General features: G+C 37.3%; 1 non-coding gene across 1 annotated transcript; it reads right to left on the reverse strand.

Moving 5' to 3' along the window:
• Positions 1-3,210: 3,210 nt before the first annotated feature.
• Positions 3,211-3,295, reverse strand: TRNAQ-UUG (transfer RNA glutamine (anticodon UUG)). Its single transcript has one exon. It is a non-coding gene; the product is annotated as a tRNA-Gln (tRNA).
• Between the last annotated feature and the right edge of the window lie 6,455 nt (positions 3,296-9,750).

Raw genomic sequence — 9,750 nt, forward strand, 5'->3', positions numbered from 1 at the left:
ACTGACTCAGTGGGGCTTCCTCTGCAATTCAGTGTTGGTGTCTGTTTGTATCAGTGTCATCCTAGTCTGATATGCAAAAAAGCACCACTTAGAGTTGTCCCTACAGAGCAGAAAGCATGGAAAATGGTCTAAGGAAAGAGAAGCAATGCCATCTGACTCTAAATGCAGTAATCAGACTCTTCACCCTCACTGTTCTTAATAAGTACTTGACACATGCAGTCTTCTTAATGAACTCTGGGTTTTCCCCCACATTAAATGTTTCAGTTCAGGAATTTTTAATTTGGGGTTTTTTTGGGGGGAGGGGTTGGTATTATTTGTAAAAATATCCAAATTTTTGATATTTAATTTTAATTGTTTATTCATTTGCTTTTTATTTATTTTTTTAAATGCTTGTTTATTCATTTTTGAGAGAAACAGAGAGAGTAAGCATGCACACTCAGGAAGAGCAGAGACAGAGGGAAACCAGGAATCCCAAGCAGGCTCCACACTGTCAGCACAGAGCCCAACGCAAGGGCTCAAACTCACAAACTGTGAGATCATGACCTGACATGAAACCAAGAGTCAAATACATAACCAACTGAGCCACCCAGGTGCCCCTATTCATTTACTTTTTTAAAAAAGACTTTGGAAAGCTGTTTTAGGTTCAAAGAAAAATTGAGAGGAAGATCCAGATATTTCTCAAGTATTCCTCACCCCCCACAAATGCATAGCTTCCTCTATGATCAGTATCCCCCACCAAATGTCTAACTTCTTAAACTTCTTTTGTATGATTTTTCCTATTTGTTTTGGCAGTTATCTTCTAACCTAAAACCTTCTCTGGGATGGGAGGGGTTAGTCCCCTTTGTCTGTTCCACCATAGCAATTTGTTCATATTTCCATTTGTGTCACTTCTCATTTTGTATTATAGGTTTACATGCACCACTTTTTCCTGAAGACAAATTTTTATTTTGGTCAGCTTTGAAAAGATTGTACAGTAACTAAAGAACTGACCCCTCTAAATGTATAGCACAATATAGTCATGCCTATCATCAGAAAGCATCTAATTTGACAGAAATAGAAAATGCCTAGGTCACACAATGCAGAGTTGGGTGAGAGTTGCATAATCTGAGGCAGAGGTTCAGAAATAGAGGGATTACATAAGCAAGAATTTCAGTACCCAAACACTTACATTAAGTCCGTATAATGCTGCTTGTTAAGGAGCATAACTTTCCCTACCTGGAGCTGTGGTTGTTTCTGAGCACCTTCATGTTTCTTGGTGCCATTCCCACAGGAAGCAGATAAAATCTCGAGAGACTCTTTTCCAGATACTCTGATCTGACTTTTCCTTTCCTCATGCTGACTGCAACAACACTGCTCTGGACATCCACCCCCAAGAAACAGGAAGGGTTCCCAGGGAACTTTGTTCACTGTGATGTATACAACCTTTTGTCTCTGTTGCTCATTCCATTTTGATGTTTGAGAAAGTTTGGGCATAGAACTGGTCATTATCCATGAGTTTTATTTCTTCAGTTCCTCAAACCTAATCCTTATCTTTTTAGACCTGGATTTAAGGCAGAATTTAATGAATAGATTTGTCTATTCATTATAATTTGATGTTTTAATTCCCATTATATTCACAGCTCCTGCCCACACCAAGTAAAGAAGATTATATAGGGAGTGTACACCAGTGGGTAGAAATTCTTCCTCATCAAAGTTTTTAGTTTTTACTCTGAGACTAAAGTTGACAATGATATTATGTGTTGCCTATCAACCAATAAAGACTTAACTGATCTGTATTCAAGGTTATACTGGTGAGCAAAATATGATTCCTTCCTTTAAGGAATTATATGTAACCATGTTAGGAAAAGAGAACAGTAGATGGGGGGAGGAGATTAAGGTAATCTATGTGATCTGTACAATGTATACAAATACTGTAAAAGATAATGTGTGAGAAGAGTCAGTGCAGGCTAGACCAGTGTAGAACATTTCCTGGGAAAAGTTGTTGTAAATGATGAACAGAAGCAAACGTTAACCTGTGTACTGGTCTTATACTTCCATTGGTTTTCTAATTGTAGGTCGTGAGGACAAATAGCATGAAACAGAAAGAATGACAGCGCAACATAATTCATATGCTTGAGGGAACTATATAACTAGATGGTCAAGATGAAGAGCACAGGCTTAGAGGAAGAGATTGGCCAGCAGCACATGGGCTGCTGTCCAATGTTCTGAACCATAGTTGGTTTTTGTTTTGTTTTGTTTGTTTTTTCTCCTAACCCTGGCTGATTGGTCTAACTGTCAGGAATGCTGAACCAAGTGTGGACGAGGTATTGATGGGAGAGATGGAAGAAGGGGAAAGAGAGGGAGCATAAAATAAGAGATTTTTTTCAGTGGTATTGCCATTGAGAACTATGACAGTTTTCAAACAATTTCAGATATAGGAAAAGAAACCACAAGTATACTCAGACAAAATAATGGATAACTGTATTCGTTTTCTATTGCTGTACAACAAATTCCCACAAAGTTAGTGGCTTATAAGCAACACACAGTTATTATCTCACAGTTTTTGTGGGTCAGAATTCTGGGCCTTGGTTAGCTAGGTCTTTTCTCAGGGTCTCATGAGGCAGAAATCAAGGTGTTGACTGGGTTATATTCTTTTCTGGAGCTTGGAGTCTTCATGCTTATGTATCTTTTGGAAGAATATAAACTTGTGCTTTTTTTTGCGGTTTGTAGGACTGAGACCCCTGCATTCCTGCAGGCTCTTACCCAAAGGCCACTCTCAGATTCTAGAAGCCACTCACACTTCCCTGTCAAATAGCCTCCTCCACAGGTCCTTCAAATCTCTATAACTTTGAAAAGGACCTAGTGTCCTTTAAAAGCTTATCTTATTGGGTCAGGCACATTCAAGTAATTTTTTGATTAAAGTCCACTGATAAGTAACTTAATCATAGGGATGATATCCCATCATATTCACAGGTTCTACCTTCACTCAAGGGGAGAGAATTATACAGGGAGTGCATACAAGGGTGGAGGAATCTTCAGTGGTCATTTTAGAATTCTGCCAACTACAATAAGCAAAGGAAGAATGAACTTGCACAACAATTTCTATATGAGGATTCTTTAATTTTTTTTTAACATTTATTTATTTTTGAGAGAGAGAGAGAGAGAGTGCAAGCAGGAGAGAGGCAGACACAGAATCTGAAGCAGGCTCCAGGCTCCGAGCTGTCAGCACAGAGCCCGACGTGGGGCTCGAACCCACAAGCCATGAGATCATGACCTGAGCCAAAGTCAGACGCTTAACCAACTGAGCTACCCAGGCGCCCCTATATTAGGATTCTTTAGATTGTAAGTAACTATGTTAAATTTAAATGATTTAAACTAAAGAGGAATTCATTGGCCATATATTAGACTATTTTGCAGATTTCAAGCAAAAATTGGATAAGTAGCTATTGGGAGGAGTGGGTTCTAGGGAAGCTCTAGAGACCTTAGTTAATGGACCACTTCTTCAAAGCACCAATACCTGCCCAAGGTAATTCTGCCTCTTCAGCTGAAAAGTATGAATGCTTGCTAGGTAATTTAGGGATAGATGTTTGCTAGATTAATCAAATACAACTGGATATCGGATCTCAGAGTATAGATATAGTTTATAGAAACTACTTCTGTATATTGGATATGGTTATCAAAGAAATAGTAATCAATGTCAACTGTGAAGCTACCCTAAAGGGAGTGTTTGCCAGAAGTGAGGCAAAATGATGCAGTGTTGACATATTGACAATTAATGTGTAGATAGCACAAAAAATGTCAGCCAGGTAGAAGTGGTGTGATCAAAGTATTGTTGGTTAAGTTATATTAAAATACTCAAAATTTTTCAGTGTTATAAATTTTTCTGTTTTGATTAAACTGTTGCATTTTGGGGAGGACCTAGGTTGCTCAGTCAGTTAAGCATCTGACTCTTGATATTCACTCAGGTCATGAACTCACAGTTTGTGAGTTCAAACCCCTTGTCGGGCTCTGTGCTGGCAGCGTGGAGCCTGCTTGGGATTCTCTGTCTGCCTCTCTCTCTGCCCCTCCCCTGCTTGCTCATGCTCTCTCTCTGTCTCTGTCTTTGTCTCTCTCTCTCACAAAAGTAAATAAATAAAACTTTAGGGAAAAAAACCTGTTGCCTTCTTAAATGATGCAATTTAAAGAATATTTAGCCACAGTCTATATAGTTTTATTCATTTTCAATAGTTTAAACATGTTTCTAATAATTAGAAAGCATTTCCACCTTGGAAATTTGAAAGTGAGTGAGAAATACTTCTTTTTCCTCAGGATACTTTCACACTATGTCACACTTGTGAGATAGGCTGAAAGGGTTAGACTGGTGGAAGTAATATGAGAGAAGTTTTGGCATTGTGTGCTAATTACAGTTGTCTTTGGAAACACCTCCTCTGCCACCATACTTCAGCTTTTGATATGAGTGGGTTTGATGTTGCAGTTTTTGATGTTCAGAAGCACTACTGGAAAATGACATACATTGTACTTTTGCTGAGATAGGAGTTGGAGATGCGTACTGGGAGATTGAGGTGGAATTGTGAGGTGCTTTGTTAGTGAGTGAGCAGAGCTGACTATATAGATCCTGAAAGTCTTATTTATTTTTTTCTACTGCTATTATACATTTTTTTTAAGATGGGGGAATTATTTGCAATGGTGGTACTCATCTTAGTTTCATTAAAGTTATAGGGTGTGTTTGTTTTTTAATATAATGATTTTATGTGCAGTTTAATGTTTATATAATATTGAACAGATAAGAAAGCATTTTTCTATATAGGATCTCTCTTGATTCTCACCATAACCCTTTGAGGCAGCCAGGTAGACCCTATTCAGAGGGAAGAACTCAGAAGGGGTTCAAACAGAATATACCAAATTCTGGAGCAGAATCCCTGGTCTTTTGACTTCTATCCCAATACCTTTTTCCTCAATAAAAAGATGCCTTTGTTTCTGTCTGAAGTTGTGACTGCCAGCAAAAATAAAACCCCAGCATTAGCATACCTGTGAGCTCTCGATAAATATTCACTGTGATGTTTTGACCATTTTTTCTCAATTGGGAGTCCACAGATCTTAGTTAAATGTAGAATCATCCTAGTAATGTTCTTCCTCCATGGGCTTTATTTCTAGAAGCTCTTTGAAGCACAAACAAAATAGACTCATCCATTATAATTATTTTTTAATTTCTTTCCAATATGGGCATCAGGGAGAAAAGACACTGAGCAGTAGAAAAGAAGTGATACAAAGCTAGTGACAGGTTGAGCCTTGGGGAATCCCTGGGAGTCCAACAATGCAAGACACCAGTCTTAATTAACAGAGAAGTGAATTGTACACAGCTATACACAGTTTAGTTGTGTCTTCTATTCCTTTGTTAAAATAAAAAATACTAGACATGAGTGTATGTGTGTGGGGGAGTAATAGTGTTGACAAGTTGGTCTGGAAGGGGCAATGATAGATGATGTTTCATATATATATATATATATATATATATATATATATATATATATATATTAACCTCAACTGCCTTCTGGGCTCATAGTTAGTCTTTTGATTCACAGCTGTGTTCTGCTAGTTGGTTGATGTGCCAGGTGTCTTTTTTATAATTGAAAAACAATGAAATATCAATGCAGCATCTCCTGTTTGTACTATTTAAAGATGCAGTGATGACTATTTAAATATAATGTTGCTCAAGGGCTCTGAGTGGTCCTGAAAGTCTGTTGTGTTCAGGATGTGTATAAATCCTGAAGGTGATATTGCACAGAGAAAAGATTTTTGCCTGGGCAATAAACATATGCTTTAGTGTCCTTTGCATCATCAGATCCTTTGTATTACTGTCCTTCCCCTCATATCCTCTCTTTACCACATTTGGTGTATATTTCAAAAAAAGGACTCTCCTTTTGAGGTGATTTTTGTGATTTAGAGAAACTGTATCTTTGATACTTTTTTTAATCTCTTTTTAATATTCTTTTAATTTTTGAGTCTTCTTTTTTCTACCAAAATAGCCATTTCCCCCAGATCTATTGAAGAGAAAGATTATCTTGCAAACTAAATCACAATAAAGGGGTAGTAATTTCAGATAAATTTGCATTTAAAAGGGAAGGTTTAAACAACCAAGTTTTCTTGATCACTAGGTTATCCTTTCACAGATGATGAAATGGTTGCAGGAGAGGTCAGGAACTTACACAATTGATAGAGGATGCAGATGAGATTTGTCTTCCTCCAAAATCTGATCTAATTTCATTGCCTAGAAACGCTTGCCATAAAGGGAAGAATTTCTTATAGAGGGAATTATGGAATTTTAATACATAGGGTTGTGAAATCTTGTGAAGAACTCTCAAACCTCTTTGTGTTTACTTATCCTGCTCAAGGAAAACTCTACTGCCCAGAAAAAAAAATCTTTGGTTAAAAAAGCAAATCTTGCTTCCCTCTCTTCATTAGGGAGGGCTCATTGAGGGGGAAAAAGACATAGCCTTGAATAGCATCTGTTCTGTGCTGTCCTAGGGTCCTCAGTTTTCTCCTTGCACACATGTCCTCTGGTCCTAAATTTACTGCAGCCTGGAGAGAGTGGCCGTACCTAGCATGGGGGAGTATAAAATAATCTACCACTTACCTTTCTTAGGGAAGCAGAATCACTCTTTACCTGCCCATGAATAGGATTAGGGCTCACTAGGGAGGAATGGTGGGGGATGAAGCTTTGTGCACAGTGCTTCAGAGTGTGGCATCTCCTATCAGCCAGACCCAGGTTTGAGCCCTGACTTTGCCATTTATTAGCTATGGGACTTCAGGCAAATTAATTACTGTTTTCACTTATAAGATGAGATAATATCAGAGCCTACCTCATAGGCTTGTTGGGTGGATTAAATGAGATAATGAATATAGTGTGCCTAACGCAGCAGAAGTGTTTAATAAATGTTAGCAAATCTAACAATGCTGATTTAAATAACTTCTGTGTTAGTTCCATGTAATTGTTGCTTTCAGCCATATCACTAATGGTGTGGCCTGCTTCTAAATGGCATGCTCTTATGGGAGAGAAAGAAATGAAAAAGGGATGTGTGTGGAAAGGAGAGGGGTATATCTGGCTAGAAAGCACATAGATGCTAATATAACTGGTGGCCTCAGAAAAGCCTGGATATCCTTCTCTTGAACAAAAACCTATTAAAGAAATTCTGCTCAGCTGTGCTCTGGGAAGGTGAACACGCTATTTCCTGCAGCCCTGGCTGCTCGCTTCATGTTGTAGGGTTAGCTCAGCCCCACTTTGCCTGTCTCTGCAGGGCTGTCATTGTGTGATTCATAACTCAATATTAACCGCAGACGAGGGAGGAATGGATAGGGGAATTTTCTTTCATGTGACACAAAGTAACTGGGATCAGGGCTTTTCTATAGAAGCATTAATTACCCTTGTCAGTCTAACCAAGAACAAATTTTACTTCAACCAAGGATCATGGTATTTCAATGATATCCAGTGAATGTATGATGAAGGTTTTGCCATTTATCCATGAGTATAATAATATAATAAATGCAGAGTCTCTTGTGATTTATGTTTTCCCCCTTTCTGTTTAAACCAGTATGGTATCTATTAATAATAAATACACAATTCTGGAATGTGAGACAGGAGGAAGGTTATTATTGACAAGACTAGATTATCAGTGTGTAAGTTTTTTTGAGATTTCTCAGATCATTGCTTCTCTTACTCTTTTTTCTTCTCATTTCCCTTCATTGATTGTGGGAACTAATTGAAGATAAGAACTGGAAAGAGCCTGAGAGATTATCTAACCTATCCTAAGAACAAATTGTGAAAGACTAAACTTTGGTGGGTGCCTTTATTAGTTCTTGTCTTTGATAAGGATATTTTACAACTTTGCCAAGATAAAAGTTAACTTCTAAAAAGACTGATAGAATGCAAATAATTCCTGACCATAGAAATGTATCTGATAAAGTGCAACTGATTACTACTCTATGGCTATAGATAAGTTGTACTAGTTTTGCATTTATAAATTCATTTATATATAAATTGCATTTATAAATTCAGCATCTGACTCTGGTTATGTGGCACTTGAGGTCCCTTTTGAATTAGTTGTAATATCTTACTGGTTCCCTCATTAAAATCTGGGACACATGTTTATCTTGTAACTGTATGAGTAACATGATTTTACCTTTTAAAAAATAATGCTTTAATACTATAGATGACAAAACAAACAAAACATGAATTATACAAATATTTTTTCATAGCTGGCCTCAAATCCATGTCTTCTGACCCCAACTCTAGGAACTATAATTTATTCTCTGGATTCTTCCCCAGTCTACTTGCCTCCATTCTACACTTACTCAAATTTTCTTGGTCCTTCAATATCTGACCATGTCTCCATTGTACAATTACTTGATGGCTTCCATATCCACTTGCAACATATCATGTTTCCCCCAATCACATGTGTAGCAATCACTTGGTTTAAGGTGGTGAGGGTGACTATGGTGTATGCTCTGAGGAGTTCTTGAGATCCTGCTGCCTCATCCTCCCACGCTCCTTCCCCAGACTACTCAAAATACATTTCTTCATCTGACTCTCACTGACACTTGGTGAGTACCAATGAGCATCATTTACTTGACCAGAAGGTACTTACCCTAAATAAAATATAAATACTCTTGGAAAGAGGAAGTATAGTACTGTATACAGATTAGTTCATTGAATTATTTCCTATTTAAACTCTAGATGAAGAAAGGTTGATACAAGAGAAGACTGGCTGAACGGATGTAGGCATTTGATGTTTGGAGAGAGGCTTGTTTTGTTACACTCATGATCTTTTGATATCTATTCTGTAGTTGTGGTATTGGAGAGAACTGGATTCTACTCTCATGTCTCTTGATCCCTTAATCTTGGTGCCTCTATGTGTATTTCTTCTTTCACACAGCTATACTTAATGGTGAGAGGTTTCCTAAGACTGAAGGTTATGATTGTTGGACTCTCTCAGATTTGTATCTGGGAATTTCAATTCAATTTGCAAAGTCATAGTTGCTTTTTTAAATTGTTTTTGTTTTTGTTTTTTTACCAGTTCTCAGGGGTTATAATATTTAGACCTTTCTCTCTTCTAACCCATTCAGCATTAACACTTTCTTATATTCATCTGTTTAACTTTGGTAACTAACCCTCTCCTATAACCTTTCTTAATGGATCTAGCAATGGTATATTATTACTTCCCTAGATTCCAGGTTTATGTCTAGTCATTGAAACAGGTATCTGTCAGGTTATTTAAAATCAGTTATAATCAACCCTAGTCATACATAGACAAATATTGGTGAAGCTTCACATATGGTATTCTACCACACATTTTGGAGGGCCTTAATTTGTACACACTCTGGCTTTCTGAATATGCTTATACTCTAGTGAATACTTACCTTTCTGTTTTCCAGAGGAATCCTTAAATTTTTTAACTAACTTTCTTCCTTCCCTTTTCTTTATGTTCTTTTTTCTTCTCTCCCTCCTTCCTTCCTTCCCTCATTGACTAACTATTTGCTAAGTTCCTAATGTGCAGCATTTTGCTGGAGACCATGGAATATGCTGTAATACCTAAATTAAACATTTTTCAGTCCAAGATTTAGAGATTACATATACTTAATGTGTACAAAAAGCTCAATTTTGCCTGGAGATGGTTTTTGTTTTGTTTTTGTTTGTTTGTTTGTTTGTTTTGTAGGGAAATGTGGAGAACATGGTTTGATATGCCTATCATTTAGACAATTTAAACTTTTAATTAT

Source organism: Panthera pardus, unplaced genomic scaffold (genome assembly GCF_024362965.1).
Source record: "Panthera pardus isolate Hobbes unplaced genomic scaffold, ASM2436296v1 HiC_scaffold_16, whole genome shotgun sequence".
Classification (NCBI taxonomy): domain Eukaryota; kingdom Metazoa; phylum Chordata; class Mammalia; order Carnivora; family Felidae; genus Panthera; species Panthera pardus.